At 37.1% G+C, this 20,374-nt stretch overlaps 1 protein-coding gene across 1 annotated transcript in view; it reads left to right on the top strand.

Annotated features, from left to right (window-relative positions):
• Nucleotides 1–12,746: 12,746 nt before the first annotated feature.
• LOC125229449 (protein TANC2) overlaps nucleotides 12,747–20,374 on the top strand; it is a 440,488-nt gene continuing 432,860 nt past the window's right edge. The window contains exon 1 of the mRNA XM_048134289.1: nucleotides 12,747–12,872. The gene's annotated coding sequence lies outside the window, so the exon portion shown is untranslated. The remainder of the gene's footprint in view (nucleotides 12,873–20,374) is intronic.

Genomic DNA, 20,374 nt, shown 5'->3' with positions numbered 1-20,374 from the left:
AGAATAGTCATTAGTCATGACATTGAAGCCATCAGAGTGCAACTTCAAGAAGAAAACTGGCAAGCGGTCACCAGTAAAACATCTGCTACCGAAGCTGCAGAAGCATTTTTCTCCAAATTATCTAACTTAATTTCAAAGCATTCCTCACAAAGAAGAGTAAGTAATTCAAAACTAATTTTAAAACCCTGGATGACGCCAGGTCTGATTAAATGCTCTAAATTAAAGGACAAACTACATGTCGATTGCAGAAAAAACCCCGACAGTGAAATTGCTAAAATAACTTACAGTAGATACAGGAATTTCTATATTAGTATACTACGAAAAACCAAGGACGATTATGACCGGAAACAACTTTTAGAAAATAAGAATACTCCAAGAAAACTCTGGAGCACTATTAGAAACATAGCTCACCTTAATCGGGACAAGCACACACCACATGAATTAACCACAATCAAACCTAATATAGCGGACTCGCTAAATCACACCAATGAGTTCTTCTCATCTGTGGGTAAAAACTTAGCAAAATAAATGTTATACTCTGTGAAAAAAACACGACGGAGGCCACCCTTGCGTCCGAAGTAGCGTTACCCAACTCCCCCCTTAGGTCTATGTTTTTACATCCTACCGACGATTCTGAAGTAGAGAAATTAATCATGTCACTAAAACATGACTGCGCATCCGGTATTGATAAAATTAGCACTAGTATGTTAAAACATCTAAAGGACTATGTTGTCAAGCCCCTCGTTCACATCTTTAACCTCAGCATCTCAACGGGCATATTCCCGGAAGGCTGCAAAGTAGCAGCAGTAGTTCCTGTTCACAAAGGTGGTGACAAGAACAGCCCTGGGAATTACCGTCCTATCTCTCTCCTCAGTAGTATGTCAAAAATGCTAGAAAAAATTGTAAATAATCAACTTGTAAATTTTCTTGAATCAGAAAAACTGCTCTCCCAAAGACAATTTGGTTTTCGGAAGAACAGATCTTCTGAACAAGCAGCCACCCTACTAGTTAACCTTGTGTCGTCGTATCTTGACAGAGGCGAATCTTGCGTTGGAGTTTTTCTAGATCTGGCAAAGGCGTTTGACACTGTCTCAATCCCAATACTACTTAAGAAGCTAGAACTGCTGGGCATTCGTGGTATAGCATGGAATTGGTTTAAAAGCTACCTTACAAGCCGGAGACAGTGTGTGAGACTCGGCACCCTACTTAGTGACTCAACTCCGATAACCTTTGGTGTACCACCAGGCAGCATCCTTGGCCCAACCCTGTTCCTAATTTACCTCAATGATTTAATCTCCTTACCGCTCAGCCACGCAGAAATTATCTGCTACGCAGACGATACTGCTCTGCTGTTCCACGATATCTCCTGGGAGCAGCTTTGCTGTAGCTGAGGCAGGTTTATCTTTGATCGCCAAATGGCTTGCAGACAACCTGCTCTCTCTTAATACTTCAAAAACGAAATATTTATGTTTCCATAAAACGGCTTCTTCTGCCCCCAGTACTCGACGAAACCTCACGCTTTACTGTGACAATTCTACTACTCTCTCTCAAAGGACACGCGATGAAGTCAGTAACAGCAGAACCATAAAGTACCTAGGCATTACACTCGATGAAAACCTAAATTTCAAAAAACACATCGATGTCCTGGCGTCAAGAGTCAGAAAAGTCGTTTTTATTATGAAGCTACTGCGAAATTCTGCTTCAAAGAAGCTGCTAAAGCTCATTTACATATCCATTTGTGAATCGATCCTATCGTACTGCATTGGCGTATGGGGTGGTTGCTCTAGCTCTGCGCTACTACCCCTTGAAAGGGCCCAAAGGTTTGTGCTTAAAGTCATGCTTGGAAAGCCCCGATGGTTTCCAACGGTCACTCTTTATAAGGATGCGGACGTCCTCAGTGTGAGGAAATTACTAATACTTCGCGTCTCAATTCACACACATCGAAAAACTATAAATTCTGAAGAATACACCTCATTAATCCGTAATAGAACCTTTAAAATTCCTATTTGTTATTCATTTCTGAATCTGTAATTCATTCCTCGTTCCGTCGTCGGTAAACTGGGTAACAGCGAAATTGACAATTTATTTCATTAATAAACTGAAATAAATGTCATATACAGAGTGGGGCTCTAACAAAGGCGAAGAATTGAACTGTAGGCTATTCTCCTTATACTGATCAACATTTGTTCAGTGACGTTTAAAAATTATGAAGTCTTTAAATTTTTAATTTTTCATACAAAATAAATATTAGCTTCAATGTACGCCATTATTGTTGTCATTGACGTTGTCTGTCACACTTTAGACTTAACAGAATTCGCAATACATTACCTCTTAGAAAAAACTTTCAAGGGTGATAAAAATCAAAATACAAGTTATTTTTAAAAGTCGCCGAACAAATGTTGATCAGTATAAGGAGAATAGCCTAGAGTTCAATTCTTCGCCTTTGTTACAGGCCCCACTCTGTATAAAGAAAAAATTACCAAGGCCTCCAAGTGTCCGATGCTGGATGCACTTGGAGGCCTTGGTCATTTTTTCTTTGTATTGACATTTATTTCAGTTTATAGTTAAAATAATAGTAGTATGTCTACTAAAACACAAATTAAAATGAAATAATTTAATTTGGTCTTAGAGTGAATTTATTTCATTATATTATTAATCTATTTCTAAAAATTACGTATACCGTTTTGTCATGGCACGAGTACCTACCTACGCATTTGAATTACAATAAGACAAGTATAAACATTGTCTTGGTATATGTACATAAAAATATATTTTCTACAAAATAAAAGTCATTTTGTTTATCAAATATACATAGGGGCGTAAGTTTACACAACAACATATTATTTTCAATTTAAAATGTTATTCTTTCCAACACGTACAGGTACTTTAATTAATTATTAAAGATGTTGAAAGTCTGTATGTCGAATTAAGGTACAATGGGGCCAAATCTCGACTGGGGGGCAAATGTAACTGCTCCATTTTTTCCATGTTTGGCAGTATTTGCATTATTAAATGGAGGTCCACCTGTTATATACGGTAGGTGTGTTCAGTGGATACATGTAGAACTCAACATCATAGTGTAATAATGGAAAAAAAATGACTAGTTACAATTGCCCCCCAGTCGAGATTTGCCCCGCTGTACCTTATGAAAAAAAAACACAAACAGACACAAAGAAAAAGTTTCAATTAATTTTGGAGTTGTAAATCTAAATGTCAAATAGGTAAGTATATAGGCAACGACAATTACGGGACTGACAAAGCCCATACAAAAAAGCGTACCACTAAAATGCATGGGCCTTTTGGGCTTAACACTAGATGGCGCTGTTTCGCAGCCTGAAAGTGGCCAAAACCATATTTTCCCCAAATATTTTTGGGTGTTTTTATTTTTTATTAGAACAAATGATATATTTCTATAATTTAATATCATGATATCACGTCAATACACATTTTGAAAATTAATAAATTTGTAGCATCATCATTAGTGTAGTTACGATAGTATTTAATAGGTGGCGTTAAAAAATTGAGGGACGATTCTTAGTATGAAGATTCTAAACCCTTTATAAATCATCCTTGATATAGGTAAGTATCTTAAACTTAATCAAATAGTCGAAACCTTTGTCTAAGTAGGAAGTTAAAACAAAACCAATCTACTGCAATATGACATGCACTTACCCTACTTGGCAAGACAAAACACTGCTGAGCCCACTTGACGGAATTTACCATTTTGGCTTCGAGGACAAAACTGGTTAATCTTGTTACGTTTGACTTCAGGGGGCCGATTTTTGAGTCTCACGCGTTCGAATTCAGAAAATTGTCACTGAAAATAATAAGCAAGTCACCGTTTTCAACCGGTATTAAAATAAAGAAAATCGCCCCCCAGTTTTTGACTGCGGAGTAATGTTTTGGAAAGGATTTTTGAAAAAGATCTTTTACAGATCTTTATATAATTTATTTGGATTCAAATAGTTAAAAGGTGTAGGTACCTACTTAAGTAAGTTACTCAACGGAAATAAATATTATTATTTTTAGAATAGTAAAATGCGACACAAAAATGCGTCTTGCAAGTTGACTGATACCGTCAAGTCACACACACAGGTAAATTGTGTCGCTTAACTTCAAACTCGGGTAAATCCATTCTGCTATAAGGTTGATTATCTTTCAGATGATATTACATTTTTTATGTATTCAATCTTAAAGTAGAATGGATTTACCCAAGTTTGAAGTTAAGCGACACAATTATGTATGAACTAGCCACCCGCCCCGGCTTCGCACGGGTACTATACCTACATGTAAACCTTCCTCTGGAATCACTCTATCTATTAAAAAAACCGCATCAAAATCAGTTGCGTAGTTTTAAAGATTTAAGCATACATAGGGACATAGGGACATAGGGACAGAGAAAGCGACTTTGTTTTATACTATGTAGTGATGATGAAATAAACGAAAAATCTAATTGCAATGTAAACCAGATAATAATTTAGTAATAAGCTTATTATACTCGTTATGATAAATCTATAAGATGAACGCATTTCCTTCTTTACTATAATGTACATACTTATTGCTAACTACTTGAAATTAGGGCCTATTTTAGACATTAGCTAGCTTTTAAGGTTAGTCTTAGTTTCTTATATAATTATGTAAATATGTTCATGTAAATAAAGAGTCTATACCTTGAAATTAGGTACTTGCCAGTAATAAATTACATTTCGAAAACTTAAAAACATATTACATATATTATTATGTGACACGCTCTTATAACTACAAAAATGTAATTCATCTCAGATATTTTTCGGCATCCTTATCTTATTTTTAACATTTACATTATAGGAGTGTACTTGAACCCAAACAAATTACAATCGCTAAGTACCTTATGTAAATAACCGTGTTTGCCTCACTTGACTTTGACAAAACTCATTAGAAATTTGCTAAAGTTTTTATCGCAGCCGGTTCAGTTATGTTATAATTATCGGCATGACTTCGGCGTATTTGGACGGAGCCCAGATGGCGAACTCACGGAAAGTTTAGAGCAATGGCTTTGGACCGTCTCGTACATTACCTTGTTTCGTCACCTTTTTGACTAGTTCTGTATATGACGCCGAATATGGCAGATATCATCATCATCATCCTCCTTGCGTTATCCCGGCATTTGCCACGGCTCATGGGAGCCTGAGGCCCGCTTTGACAACTAATCCCAAAATTTGGCGTCGACACTAGTTTTACGAAAGCGACTGCCATCTGTCAAACGACGCAACGGAGCCACGCTATTACGTCATCGCCCAAATCAATTGTTTAGTTGTAAACTTTTATTGTTTTTTTTCATGTTCTTATTTACTGTTTTTTTTTAGTTTAAGTTTCATGACGCATTGGATTTATCTGTAACGTCATTGAAATATGTTTTCAAATAAATAAATAAAATAATCTGACCTTCCAACCCGAAGGGTAACTAGGCCTTATTCGATTAAAAGGTTTTACCATCTGATGTTTTGGCAGATATGATATTGTATTCTATTGTTAGCTACAGAAGTCCAACATTCAGTAATTCGTTTTTGCCACGACGTTTGCTTGGAATGGAAACAATGCAATGGTTAATTTTAACCTCTACGTACCTAATAACAAATGGAAATGTGACAAGAGTAAAATGACGCTGTAGGAATCAAAACCGAAATAAATTACGCAGTCATATGAAAGAAAAAGTGACCAAGGCCTCCAGTGCCTGAGGCTGGAATCGAACCAGCGTACTCTACAATCGCGGCAGATGCCTGTTTCCGCTCGGCCACGCAGGTCACAGCTGCTGAGGTCGAAATTATCTCTGCGCATATTTAAGTAATCTATACAAGGACTCGTAGCGCCCTCTGTAGGAATGTTGATGAATCAGATCAGCCAACCTAGTGAAGGTAACAATCGCATACTCCAAGACATCCAAAAAATTTATGTAGGAACCTCTATCATTGTTTAATATTTTTGTACAGTAAACTGATAAATAGCCAAAGAGATACTTCTGCGGAAATGGCACTGGATAGGTCATGTCTTACGAAGGCCATACAACCACCTGTCCAAGCAAGGGTTGACTTGGAATATTCCCGGATCAAGGGGGAGAGGTCGCCCGCACCTGGAGGCGCACGGTGGAAAAGGAGGCTGGCTCAGTGGGCCTCGGCTGGACGCGCCTGGAGGAGGCCGCATCGGACCGGGAACAGTGGAAGGATCCTAAGAGCCCTATGCCCCTGATGAGGGACAACAGGATATAATCATCATCATCATCAAACTGATAAATAGTGGGCTCTGCGGGTTATTTGACTATAATAACTAGCAAAGAAGGCGACGAAACAGGATTGTAAACGAATGGAACCTAAGCCAGAGCAATATGCATATGGAATTTCACTTGGCAAAGTTTATTAGTCACGTAAATCATCTTATAAAGTTAGAGATTTGTTTTGAGTTTTGGGGGACGAAAAGTGCGAAAGTTTCGTGGCGAATGTTTTGGCGTGAATTATCGTTTTTATTAAAACGATCTGTTACTTTTTTGTTTAGGTTTATTTGTACTTTGTGACCTTTTAATTTTATTTTAAGTGTTGAGAGAGATGTATACCGTCGCTGAAATGGTAAAATAATGGTTTACAGGCAACCTTCAAATCAAGAGTGAACAGGCATCTTCTGGGCGAGCTCACTCCATCGTAGGCCACGTCTTTGCCTTCGGCTAGTCTGTGGCCAAGAGTAAGCCCATTTATAATGTAAAAAAACCGGCCAAGTGCGAGTCGGACTCGCCCACCGAGGGTTCCGTACCTACAAAACTTTTACGTTACTCACATAATTCTAAAGACTGGGCTAGGCTAGAAGTATAGGTTCTCTAATGAGCATAATTGTGTTTAGCGCCACCTCTCGACGAATTCGCGAACTAATTAGCACAGCTTGCGTGAGGTCTTTTATAATGTTAACCAAATTCAACATTTTTATTTTATTTTAAAGTAGGTGTTTTATGTAAAATTTCGTAGCTATAAATTTCAACACCCTTATTCATAAACGTACACTAAAGTATCCAGCCGATAAAGTTCGTTTGTCCCTTTCTATCACACCAATACGTCGGAAAGGGACAAACGAAATTTATCGGCTTGATAACTTTAGTGTACGTTTATGAATAACGGGGTAAGTAAGTATGGTAAACATCAGAAAGGGTGAGTAAAACAATCTGAAAGGTTCTAAGTTTTACTTAAAGGTTTTTTTAATCTAATCCAAATTTGGTTATGGTAGCTGAAAAAGTATACAGAATAGTATAACGCAAGTTTCTAGCGGGAAATTACTAAATAAATATTATTTAGTAAATACATTATCTATTGTTGTATTTAGGATTTACCGAACCAACGTCGGTGTAAGTCCAAAGAGAACAATATTTATTAACATTTCGCTATTACCAATTGGCAGCTGGGATTTTTGAAGAGATTTTGGCGAACTTCGGTCTTTTACAGTAACATAATAAACTTACCCAAAAAATTAATAGTTGATAACTGATGCAACTAGCTACAGTAAAATTATTTTTTATCATGATTAACGGATTATCGATTAACTTTAACTTCCGTTAAATTTGTTGAAATGTATCGCTTTAACGATTAACGAAGTTAACTTTTATAGTAACGGATTAGCGATTATCGAAGTTAACTAAGTAGTTGATTAACGGTGCCCAGCTATGAGTATAATTAATACACTTAATTGTTAAAATGTAATGTATACGGATTAATGAATTTAATATAGATAAGTAATTATTGATATATGGCAAAACGAAGGAAATTGTTTACACCTCCGCAAATAAGTATCTAATGATAATTTTTAATTTACCATGTTACTTCACGTACTAAATAAGTACCTAGTTATTTTAAAAACCCTAAAAATGTCTATTGAGTTTCTGCCACAGACCACCATGTGGTTTCTGCATATATTGCAGAGACATTGCAGAGAGCGCACGCGGACACCGGCGCGGCGCCAGTGGACGCGTCTGTGTGCGTGAGCTAGGTATGCATACAACTACAACTGCTGTAGGCACCGCCCCCCTCAGTAGATCGATGCGATAACATCGATTTAAACTTCCCTAGCCTCGTGGCGCCCACCATACAAAATTTTTGCTAGGGAATTTTGATTCTTATTGTACTTGAGATTGAATTCAATTTCAGTTATTCGAAAAATTTTAGAAACAAAAGAAATTATATTTTATTTGTTTACATGAGAGTTAAAATTCCATTGAAACCATTATGTATTGTGTATTTAGAAAGTACATTCGGCGCCACGAGGCTAGAGTAGATACACTGTCACCTACAGTCCGATCGCTTAGTTGCAAATGTGTGCGTCTAGTTGACAAACGAAAACTTCGCAATGTAGTAAAAACTACTTTCATTTTTTTACAAAAACAACGTTATTTCTTAGTAATTAAAGTTCAATTTCAAATGCAAGTAATTGGCGTGCACACTTACGCCGTGTCTTGCGTGGGCGACGGTCGCGCGACCGTCGCCGTCACGTCTTATCGCATCGTCTACTTCCATATCGATAAGGTTTGATTTCGTATGCGTCGCATCGCCGTCGCGCGACCGTCGCCCACGCAAGCCATCGGCTTATCAGTCGCGGTCGTCAGACGCGTCCCATAATTTGTTTCAAGCTTTATACACAAGTTTTCCTTTCAATAGCAATAGCTAACGTAACGCTTGGCTTGAGTAATAAAAACTGTATAGTTAAATTAATAAAATATGTATAAGTAGGATATTGAAATCTTCTTTCTTCGTTGAGCCATCACAGCTAACTTTAACTTACAAACGGTCTTAAGCACCTGCACTTCTGAAGGCGCTTAAGTCATTTATGCTAATAAAAAAAAACCACAACGTTCTATGAACATTGGTCAAGTGCGAGTCGGTTTTCGACTTTTCCATACAAAGAACTCATGAGCGCCTGAACGACTATAATGGCAAAGTTAACGTTTCGCACTTTCAAGACTTTACGTATATATCTCGGAAACGATAAGAGATAGAGCAAAATGGACTTCAGATTTGGGCTTTCGGTGGCACAAATTCTATGTTTTCGTCAACAGACACCTTTTTTTGGACCGATTTGAATAAAATTTTGCTCAGTCAATTTATAAACGGTCTTAAGCGCCTCCTTTTTAGTAGGAACTTAAGTCATTTTGTACAAATGAAAAAAAAATTGAACAAGTTCTAAAAAGAAAAAGACAGAAATGAATTTCTTTATACCTGTCCAACTCGCTTACACAATTTTAAGACGTTTAGTAACTACTTGCAGCGGCAGTGAGTGAAATTCGTAATCTGAGTTTTTTTCTCTTAAGTCCGACTTACGCTTGACTGTAGATTTCTAATAGGTTTTCCTGTAATCTACAGGGAGAGGGCTATCTCGTGTATTTTTTTGAAAATTTTACGCTAAGTAGTTTCGGAGATAAGGGGGGGGGAATGGTAATTTTTTGCTTATTTTCTTAAATTACTTCTAAATTACCAAAACAAAAAATATAAAAAAAATATATTTCAGATGCTGATAAAATGCTCTTTCATTTGATATGTAACACAATATAGTTTTAATAACTTTGATTTTTAATTTTCAGTTTTACCCCCCAAAAGTGACCCCTGTGATAAAAATTTCATTTAATTAAATTACATGTCCGTCTTTGGGCCACAGGTTTACATACGTGTGCCAAATTTCAAGTAAATCGGTGCAGTAGTTTCGGAGAAATCGGCTGTGACAGAGGGACAGACAGACACGCGAGTGATCCTATAAGGGTTCCGTTTTTCCTCTTTGAGGTACGGAACCCTAAAAAAAGTAAAAGGTTACATCGAATGTTTCAACTAATTTATAGGTCGGAGTAACATTTTCAATCCAAGAGATAGTTACAAATAACTTAAGAGTCCCACAAAACATAAAAAAGATATAACTTATAAATTTATTGATAGAAGGTATTTTAAAATCCAATTTCTATTTAGGTAAAATATGTAAAGTAACGGAGTTGACCGTGACGTCACTCAATTCGATTTCATATAAATTCCATAATAGCAAGACGTTGAAATTCGTTTTGACAGTTCTTAAAAAAAAGCTGATTTGACTAGGAGACAAGTTTAGTAGCCTATTGTCATTATTGTGAGATAGACTACAGTAACTTACCAGTTAAAATTAACTATCTTTCATAGACTCCAGATAAGTAAAACAAGTATATCCTTAGGCAAACAGTAATGCAGTCAAACTTAGTGCCCAAAATACTAATCGCTAGGCGCACTAGATTAATTCGGTCTAGACAGGAATCAGCTGACTGGCCTGCGAGGAATGTCGCCGGCGCATCCTGGTTCCATTATTAGATGAAACGTATGTTTAGCTATAGTTAGTCATTGTCAATGCTTCGAATTCCGGTGAAGGGTTTGAATTCTAGAAAGGACAAAAATTAACACTTTCGTGACTCTTTAGTCTTTAAATTGTCTCGCAAGCGTATGCTCTTTTGGTAATAGTTCATCAATCATCAGCAACAAATTATTTTTCACCACACCAACTAATAAAGGCTTACTTTGCTATTCGAAAACAGATAGCAAAATTGCATTTTATTCACAAGAGTGCAAAAGTAATTTCATACAAATTTTAACTTGATGTCTTAAGCTGACTTGTAGAATTTACCTATAAATGATGATTTTGAATCATAAAAATCTAATAAATTGATGGATTTGATTTAATTTGATGTTTTAGAGTCAGTATTTTGTTCGTGTTGGTGTGGTAAAAAATTTTGTGTTTCACTCGGTGGCAAAGTTTGTTTAACCTTCGTGCCTTGAAACCATCGCAACGCTCAAGATTCCACTTTTTGAACCTCTCGCTGCGCTCGCGGTTCAATATTGGAATCTTTCGCTTGCTCGGGTATCAATATTGGCACGTGCGGTTAAACAACCACTTTGCCCCCTTCTTAAACAAATAACTATTATTCAATACTTTTTAAACTTACTCTGTAATTAGCAGCCGACCCGCCAAGATAGTGTAGAGGTAATCACGTTAGTCACGTAAGTTGAAGACTCGGGTTCGATTCTCTGTTACGTCAAGACTGGACTTGGTGCTATATTTTTATCCTTAGTCTATTAGGTATATTTGGTATATATTTCGATTCATTACAGAATCAGCATTATTAAAATCACCAAAAATGCACGTTCTGGTTTAGGTAGTGAACTATGTGGAATTAGGTTACGCCAGTTACACTAGTGATAGTAGTGATTATTTTTTAGTAATTTTCCTAATTACAGTAAGTAAGTATTCTAATAGTCGGTAAGTCAGTGATTACTATTCATCATTCGCCTGCCCTTATCCCATTAATTTGGGGTCGGCGCAGCATGTCTTCCGCTTCCATACCTCCCTATCATCCGTCATCTCATCATTCACTTGCTTTCGCTTCATATCATCTCTCACGCAATCCATCCACCTTTTCCTCGGTTTTCCTCTCCCGTTACTTCCTTCCTCACTCATTCGCAATGCCTTTCTCGTCACATGTCTTTCCTTCCCATACCATGCCAGACGACTCGCTCTTACTTTAAGTCAGTGATTACTATTCGTAGTTGAAAAACAATTGTTTGTTTTCAGTCATTAAATTTTATTACTAAAGGGAAAACCAAACGCAGTCGAACCATAAACCGCGCGCGTCCCAACTTTAATCGTGTTTTGACTGCCCCGACCTATTCCACTTTTTATACGCGGCGTCTAATCTACGTCATCCGCCTGCGGCCATAGTTATCCATACTAATATTACAAATGGGAAAGTGTGTGTGCCTGTTTGTTTGTCCGTCTTTCACGGCAAAACGGAGCGACGAATTGACGTGATTTTTTTAAGTCGAGATAGTTGAAGGGACGGAGAGTGACATAGGCTACTTTTTGTCTCTTTTTAACTTCCCACTTCCCTAAAATGTTGGGTGGAAGTTTGTATGCAGCATTCCACAATTTTCGAATTTAACGCGAGCGAAGCCGCGGGCAAAAGCTAGTATTTAATAGTTGATACAATAGAATAGTCATATCTTACACAGTAATAGTAAAAATCTGATTTTATTCTGAGGTCAGTCAGAATTTGATTAAAATTAGAAAATATTGTGCCATTGGAAATTTACCAGTCGCTTTAATTTTGGTCGATGGAAAAGATCATGAGGAAACAGGATTCATCTAGGAGAAAAACTTTCGGATCCGTTGGGAAAAGCCGGCACAAATACAAGAAAGATGAAGGATAATACATAATTATGGTATATTTTGATATAAAATGCAACTGACCAAAAATACTGTAAGACTTAAATTAAAAATTTATCAGAAATTGTTTTCATTTTATCTCGTTACGCCTGATTTCAAGCTACTACAGGGACTAGTCCTTACATCATAATATTTACCTCTAACTATATTACAACGACGGCTATTGAACGAGTGAAACTGTACAAGATCCGGGGCGGAACCTCAATCGATCCAGCGGTAACGAGCATAGGAACTATCAGTCCTCACACCGCCGGAATCGACATCTATTAAACACACCGGACGTCTATTTTTAAATTATTATCTTAACTAGTAACAAGGGAATAAATGGCATTTAGGAATTCCTTTTCCACTTTCCTGAGTGAACGAACCCGACGTGTCGTGGCTTGTGCCGTTCTAAAATTAAATTCAACGTCGACTGAGGGCGCTCGCCTCCCCCCTTCTTTTGTTCCTATTTCGAAATTCAAAAAATAGAATGAGGGTGTTTCTGTATGTGCGTGAGTCAGTGGCGGTCGGGCCGGCGCGTGCGTCGCGCCGTTTATTTGGTGTTCGAATTTCAGTGTTTTCAGTGCTTTTGTTTCGTTGGATTTCTATTGAGTGAAGTGTTGTGTTTTGTTTTTAGGAGCCATCGAATACAGGTATGTGTAAAAAATGTCTAAGCTTTTGGATTGTATCGGTGTTTTTAAACAGTGTCCTAATTTTTATGTAAATTCCTACGTCTAGGTAGATTATATTTTTGTGTCAGATATTTAAAGCAAAAACATGCTTTTGATAATAAAAACAAGTGGTTTCTTCAAATATCGACCGATTCAGTGATTTTTTTTAATGATACAAAGTTGATGAATGTTTTCATGGTAAGCGATCTCCATCGCTAATGGACCCGCAATGCAGACAGGTAGGTGCGTTGCCAGCAAGGCGGTATAAGTAAATACCGAAAATACCTTTATAAAAGACACAACAGTTAAACGTAGGTACATTATTTACGTATAAACTGTAAATACGAATTAACTCCTCAAAACTTTCGGACGCTGTTTCAACGCTCTCATTGCACATTAACAGCTTTAATTTCAAGCTACATTTAGTTTGAAATGACAATACCAACTATTTATGCCGGCGAAACTCGGCAACTGTCGCGTGAGTTTCAAAATTACCTCGGAATTTGCGGTTTTCGGTAACTTTGGCGCAATCGACCTCAAGCAATACTACGAGTTTTTAATTCGTTATTCGATAGAGGACAGTGCTACTACTCTTAGTAGGATGACTGTTCGTGTGTTAAGTCAGAAACGTCTGCAAAGGAAACCAAGGGCGGCCCACTCCGCGATTCTTTCGCCGTACTACAAGTTTAGTTTAGGTAGGTCAGGTAGGTAGGCGGGGCAAATCTCGACTGGGGGACAATTGTAACTAATCCATTATTACACTATGATGTTGAGTTCTACATGTATCCACTGAACACGCTTACCATATATAACCGGTGGAAACTCTATTTAATAATGCAAACATTGTAAAACATGGAAAAAATGGACCAGTTACATAATTTGTCCCCCAGTCGAGATTTGCCCCTCTGTACCTTATTATGACGGGGCGGCCACGCATTCGTGGCCCATTCAGTGGTGACTCAATGAATATCTGTTATAAATGTTATAATGTAGGTAAGAATTATAAGAGTCGGCAATACTCTTTATTTGTACAACAATACAAAACAAGGAAGAAACAGAACAAAGCAGTGATGCTACTAAGCTTAAGGTACGATACATTACAAATGTCAAGTAAAATCAACTGTCTTAGATGGTAAAATCAACTGTCTTAGATGGGACTTTTTTGCTTGGTACAAAATTATATTAGTTTAGGACATCGCTGTTGATATAGAAATAGAACCAAAAGTAAGACGTTCTTTTTTAGGGTTCCGTAGTCAACTAGGAACCCTTATAGTTTCGCCATGTCTGTCTGTCTGTCCGGACGGACGGACGCGGATAATCTCAGTAACCGTTAGCATTAGAAAGCTGAAATTTGGTAACAATATGTATATCAATCACGCCAACAAAGTGCAAAAACAAAAAATGGAAAAAAATGTTTTATTAGGATACCCCCCCTACATGTAAAATGGGGGCCGATATTTTTTTCTTTCCAACCCACCGTGAACGTGTGATATATTGTTGGATAGGTATTTAAAAATGAATAAGGGTTTACTAAGATCGTTTTTTGAAAATATTAATATTTTCTGAAATAATCGCTCCTAAAGGAAAAAAAAGTGCGTCCCCCCCCCTCTAACTTTTGAACCATAATATATGTTTGAAAAATACGAGTATGAAAAAATCACAAAAGTAGAACTTTATAAAGACTTTCTAGGAAAATTGTTTTGAACTTGATAGGTTCAGCAGTTTTTGAGAAAAATACGGAAAACTACGGTACCCTACACTGAGCGTGGCCCGACACTCTCTTGGCCGGTTTTTTTCTTTTTTTTTCGAACTTCGAGAAAAGAGCGTATTACCAAGCATAGATATATTCCGGCAATGCACCTCTAACGCTTCTGGTGCTGTATCCGAATGGCATTTCTGCGATGCGAGACGAAAACGAAACGCCGCGATAGGTAGTCTAGCTTTGTCGCGCCAATACGATATCTACGAGCGTTTCGTTTCGTTAGCGTTTGAGCCATTCGGCTACTTACCCTGGTGTTTCGGGTGTCTCTGATGCCTTACCATCGGGCGACTCATTAAGTCCTTAAGGGGCTGACAACACCTAACTGCGCAAAATTGATGTTACTTGCGCAGTTTTTCAAGACAAACTATTAAGGCTGCTTTCAAAAAAAACCTCAAAATAATGTAAAATTGATAGTTTTAGTCGGTGAAATACTACACTTTCCGTTATCCAATAGATTTATTTAATTCAAATTTCAGTTAGAACATCTTATTATCTTGATTTTTATAAGACTGGATTTTTGAAAACCAAGTCACTAAACTAATTATGAATTTTTCTCTAATGCACGTTTAGAAAAACTCACGTATAGAGCTGAGTTAGTCGATCTTATTTGTAAAGTTTGGACAATTTTGATTACTAAAACAGATAAATTTATAATTCGTATACCCTGTACTACAAACTTCTCAGACTACATTTTTACTATAGGGTTTTAAGAAAGAGTAAACGAGGCTAAGACGAATTCATTTTTTTTTTCAGAAATTAACTGAAATTAAGTGACAATTTCTTTGAAAATCTACATCACATCGAAATAATGTTTATTGTTAATTAATCAGCAACGTTTACTTAAATTGCTGTTATGCCTTAGTGATTATAAATTGCTATTATTTATTTTTGGCAATTTTTTGAAAACGAGCCTTCACCGGTACAATTATTACCACCTTTGGACATTTTCTCATATTTTGTTAGACCAAGTAAAAAAAGTCCTATAATGTGATATATATTTGTAAACAACTCGCAAAGCCCTTCAATTTGATACCACACACGGTATGATGAAGCGCTCGGTTGCGATTTCACTGTTTTTCACACGAAAGCCCTCTTAAATTCAGCAGCGGCACACCGTGACGTATAGATTACCTATCGCGTAACGTATTCTAAAACATAATAAACTCGTGGTAGAGGTACCGGTGGAATTATTCAAAGTGCGGCGACCCGGTTACAATGAGTGTTAATAATTCGTCCGCGTTTCAGCTGGCCTGCTATTCTGATCGTTGGAATATCGCCTCAGAACATGTTGTAATCTATGGATTTTAAGGAGTTATATTATTTAATTACAATATAATCATAAGAATTTAAGACTTAAAAGCTAGCTTTTATCTAAATTAGAGCCTTGAGGCTTGTACTAAGGATTCTAGCGACATTATGTTTCCTCTCTGTATCGCAATGCTGACACGTTGTTCGGGGAAGTCGCCAGCTTATCGGCTAGCTTTTGCCCGCGGCTTCGCTCGCGTTAGAAAGAGACAAAAATGTAGCCTATGTCACTCTCCATCACTTCAACTATCTCCACTTGAAAAATTACGTCAATTCGTCGCTCCGTTTTGCCGTGAAAGACGGACAAACAAACAGACACACACCCTATCGCATTTATAATATTAGTATGGATATGGATTATTGTTAGGTATCAATTACATTTTCCCCTCACTAGCTCGGAAACACGTGTTTTGTCCTTTAATACCAGCGGGTAAAAACGCATTTTATCCACTAGTGGGTAAAGTGATTTGACCTTGAATAAAGTCAAATTAACTGCTTTAAAATTGATAAAAGTAGGTGAATCTAGTAATAAAGATGATTTACCACCTGTGGAACTACTGGAAGCAGTGATAAACGCATTTTTTGCGTTGTAGTTTCCTCGCTATAGTGAGGGGAAAAGTTTTGTGTTACACTCGGGTGCAAATGTATTTTACTTCTCGTGTGTTAAAAAACTCGCAAGTTCAGGATTCTATTCTCGAACCACTCGCTTCACTCGTGGTTCAACTATAGAATCCTTTCACTTGCTCGTTTTTCAATTCCACACTCGGCGTTAAAATACAACTTTGCCCCCTTGTATAACAAATAACTATTTGTCAACTCAAAAAAACCCTTGAAGCTGTATTGCACTAAAGCAAAATTAAGATTTTCATAAAACGAGTTTTACACATAATTATTCAGTATATTTACTACATTAAAGGAAATCCATCCACGTCTACTCATAGACAAATTTCATAATTAATCACCCCATAAAATGTACCAAAGGCAAACATTTCATCATATATATGAGCTTCATTAATCATGTTCATGCAAATTATGTATGAACGTAATGTGTTCATCGCAATAAATAAGCCAATTCAAACCTATACCCACGTTAAATTGATATTTGAAAGATATCATTTAGCCATCGTGCATGATACACTGCATGAACGAACGAAATACAGATTATCTTTCAGATTTCCTAATGATATCATTTTGGATTACGCGGACGTTGCATATCTCGATCTCACCGAGGAGCAGCTTAATAAGCTTGAGCGTATCCAAAATGTCTGTATACGGTTCATATTTGGGTTACGCAAATATGACCATGTCTCTCAATTTCGTTCGCAGCTCAAGTGGCTCTCTATTCGTTTTCGTCGTAACTCTCACGTGCTGTCCCTTTTGTATTCCATTCTTTTTAACCCAACGACTCCCCGCTATCTTAAGAACCGTTTCAGCTATCTCCGTTCTGCTCGGTCCTCTCAGAATTTGCTTCTTTCCGTTCCGTCATCCTCGTCTAAATTCTATAACAACTCCTTTACATTTCAAGCTGTGCGGCTTTGGAATTCCCTACCCCTAAATATTAGACGCGCTCAATCTCCTACTTATTTTAAGATACTTCTCAAGCTTCACTTTTTATCTGATCATTGATCAATGATACCTTGATAGACTTATGTCCCCTATAGCTGGCATGTAATTTGTTATATATTTATGTATTTTTATGTTTATGTATTGTATTTTATTTTTATGTGTGTAGTATATTGTTTTGTGTAGTATAGTTTGTGCTAGATTTCCTCTAAGTCTACATTTAGTACACCTACTTACAAGGTTAAATTTATTATTCTCCACTACCTAGGTTGTCTGGAAGAGATCGCTCTTTAGCGATAAGACCGCCTCTTGTTTTACCTCTTAAGTTGTTGTTTATACTTGCTATGTTATTTCGTGTATTGAGGTGTGCAATAAAGAGTATTTGTATTGTATTGTATTGATATCAGTGTAAGTTTGATTGTGCTGAAAGGTACCAGGATTCGACTGCAATTACTTCCGAATCTTTGGCCATCGATGTTGACCAAATCTCTTTTTGGATTGCACGCCTCTCCGATACGTACTTGAACTTAAGCGTGCCCACAGAATATACAATAGTACAAGTACAGAAGGCTCACTGCTTTGATGTTGACAAAATGCCGCCCTTCATTATTCTTATACCTACATTAACAAACGGACCGCACGCGAGCAGCCGATATTGTTCTTTTGCGCCGGGCGTAGGTCATCACTAGGGTATGCAAAAACCGGTTAACTTTAAAAACCGGTTAATAACCGAAACTTTTCCTTCAAAACCGGTTAACCGGTTATTAACCGGTTTTGCGTATTTTTAGTAAATGACCTTACTAAGCAATAATTTTACTATTACCTTCAAAAATTCTGATGTTGATGATCGTAGCAGGTATTACTTGCACGATAAAGATCATTTTAATCCACTTTTTGTAATAGGCGGAAATTGCCATAAATGGCTTGAATGTGAGTTGAGTGCCTATAGCGTATATGGCGCTCAAAACTGTCGTGATAATCACTTTAAGAACTAAATATTTTTCAGTTTTGTGTTTTCTAAGTAAGCATGCCGTGAAGGTCCACAGCTCCCAGAGCCACTAGTATACAAACAATTGACGTAAGAAAACCAAGATCTCCCTTTTTACTTTATTTTAAAAATATAATTTTAAATATACAGTAGAGTCCGGTTATAACGAAGGGACCGCTGATATAACGTCGTACTAACCGGACGTCGTACAAAACCAATTTATTTATTTTTTATTTAAATTAATACCTACATCACTATTACTAAAAAAATTCAATGAATAGGTTTATTTACAGGGTATTATGATACTTTATTTTATTGTGACTTGTTTGGCTAGAATAAGTCATTTTAGTATGCGTGCGTGCGCATCACCGGCAAATCACTATCGCGTAATAATAAATAGTCTCATTCCTCGAACCTCGATTTACCTAATTAATATGACAATCGAAAAGAGTTTTGAATGATTCACGGTTATTTTTATTAGACTTATATTGACCGGAATATAGACCGTGATTACCTATTTGATTTTTATCGAGCTCCTGATATTTCGATGCAGTTGCATGCATCATGATCACGGAGTTTTCCGTGCTACCAAAAAGGTACTCAGGTAATCACGGTCAATATAAGTCTGATGACAATTGAATTTTTATGCCTACAAAAAAATATACATGTATGTATGTAAGTAGGTATAGGGTTCTATTTAGCTTATACCTATAAGATGAGACCCGAGGCGAAAAATTGTTAAAATTATTAAAACCAATGCTCCAAAAAGTTACATGGCCTCAATCTCATCTTGCTACTTGTTGTAGGTAAAACAGAGGACCGTGTTTGGGGCGGAAATAACTTTGTTTCCTTAATTTACTAGTACAAACGTTGTCGGAAACGGATTTTGGGTAAGATTACGTCGTAAAAAAGCCTGGTCGTTAAAACCGAAGTCACATTAAAACCAAACAAATACCTACGCTTACGTCGTTGTAAGCGATTCGACGTTAGGTATATGCGGAGTCGTAATACTAACCAGACTCTACTGTATAAAATGTATATTCGAGTGAATTTGGACAAATTTTTAATCTTCACGGCTAGTTAGATTATAAAATCATGACTTCTTTAAGAAATTTAGTGCAGGTGTTTCATGTTGTCAAGGAAAAGTAATAAACAAATCTTTATTATTGCAAAAAATTAAAGAATTACGTACTTTTGGCCCTTTTTTATGCCTAATTTGGTCATTTAGGGGAAAAAATATAGTTTCGGTTATTAACCGGTTAGAGACTATAAAAACCGGTTTTTAACCGAGGCCAAAAAGTCTCGGTTAACCGGTTTTTCGGTTAACCGGTTTGCATACCCTAGTCATCACCACCGGGGTACTTGTAGCTGGGAGAAAGGGTGATTTAGTCAGCCACCTCTAGCATGACTGCAATATAAGTACGCGTGTAAATGAATGACGTCAATCTCGCAGGTTACACAAGAAGATAATCACTTGCGATCCGTATCAATCGAAAGGCAACGGTCACTATCGCACTAATCGCAAAAATAGAGAGATACAACATGTTTCGTTGGCGAAGCGATACCCATTATGTCCTTAGTTACGCCGGTAAACCCGCATACTCCGCAAGATGAAGACCGCCTAATCAATCCTTTGGCAACGAGGAATTATGGCGACACGATCCGGGTAGGCACCGTCAAAGACGCATTATAAAAGGGGATTCCTTTACCGAGCCTGTATTGGCTGGCAAAGGGTATTCGGCCACATTCAGATGCTTTATAGAAGGTATTATAAAAACAGTACGTATAGCTTGGTTTTTTTGGAAAGTAAAATATTGATTGAATAAATGCGTGAAATTGTGTCAATGTCCATATTGTCGATTTTTT

This window comes from Leguminivora glycinivorella, chromosome 9, assembly GCF_023078275.1.
Source record: "Leguminivora glycinivorella isolate SPB_JAAS2020 chromosome 9, LegGlyc_1.1, whole genome shotgun sequence".
NCBI lineage: Eukaryota > Metazoa > Arthropoda > Insecta > Lepidoptera > Tortricidae > Leguminivora > Leguminivora glycinivorella.
This window is presented reverse-complemented; position numbering and strand designations above follow the sequence as displayed.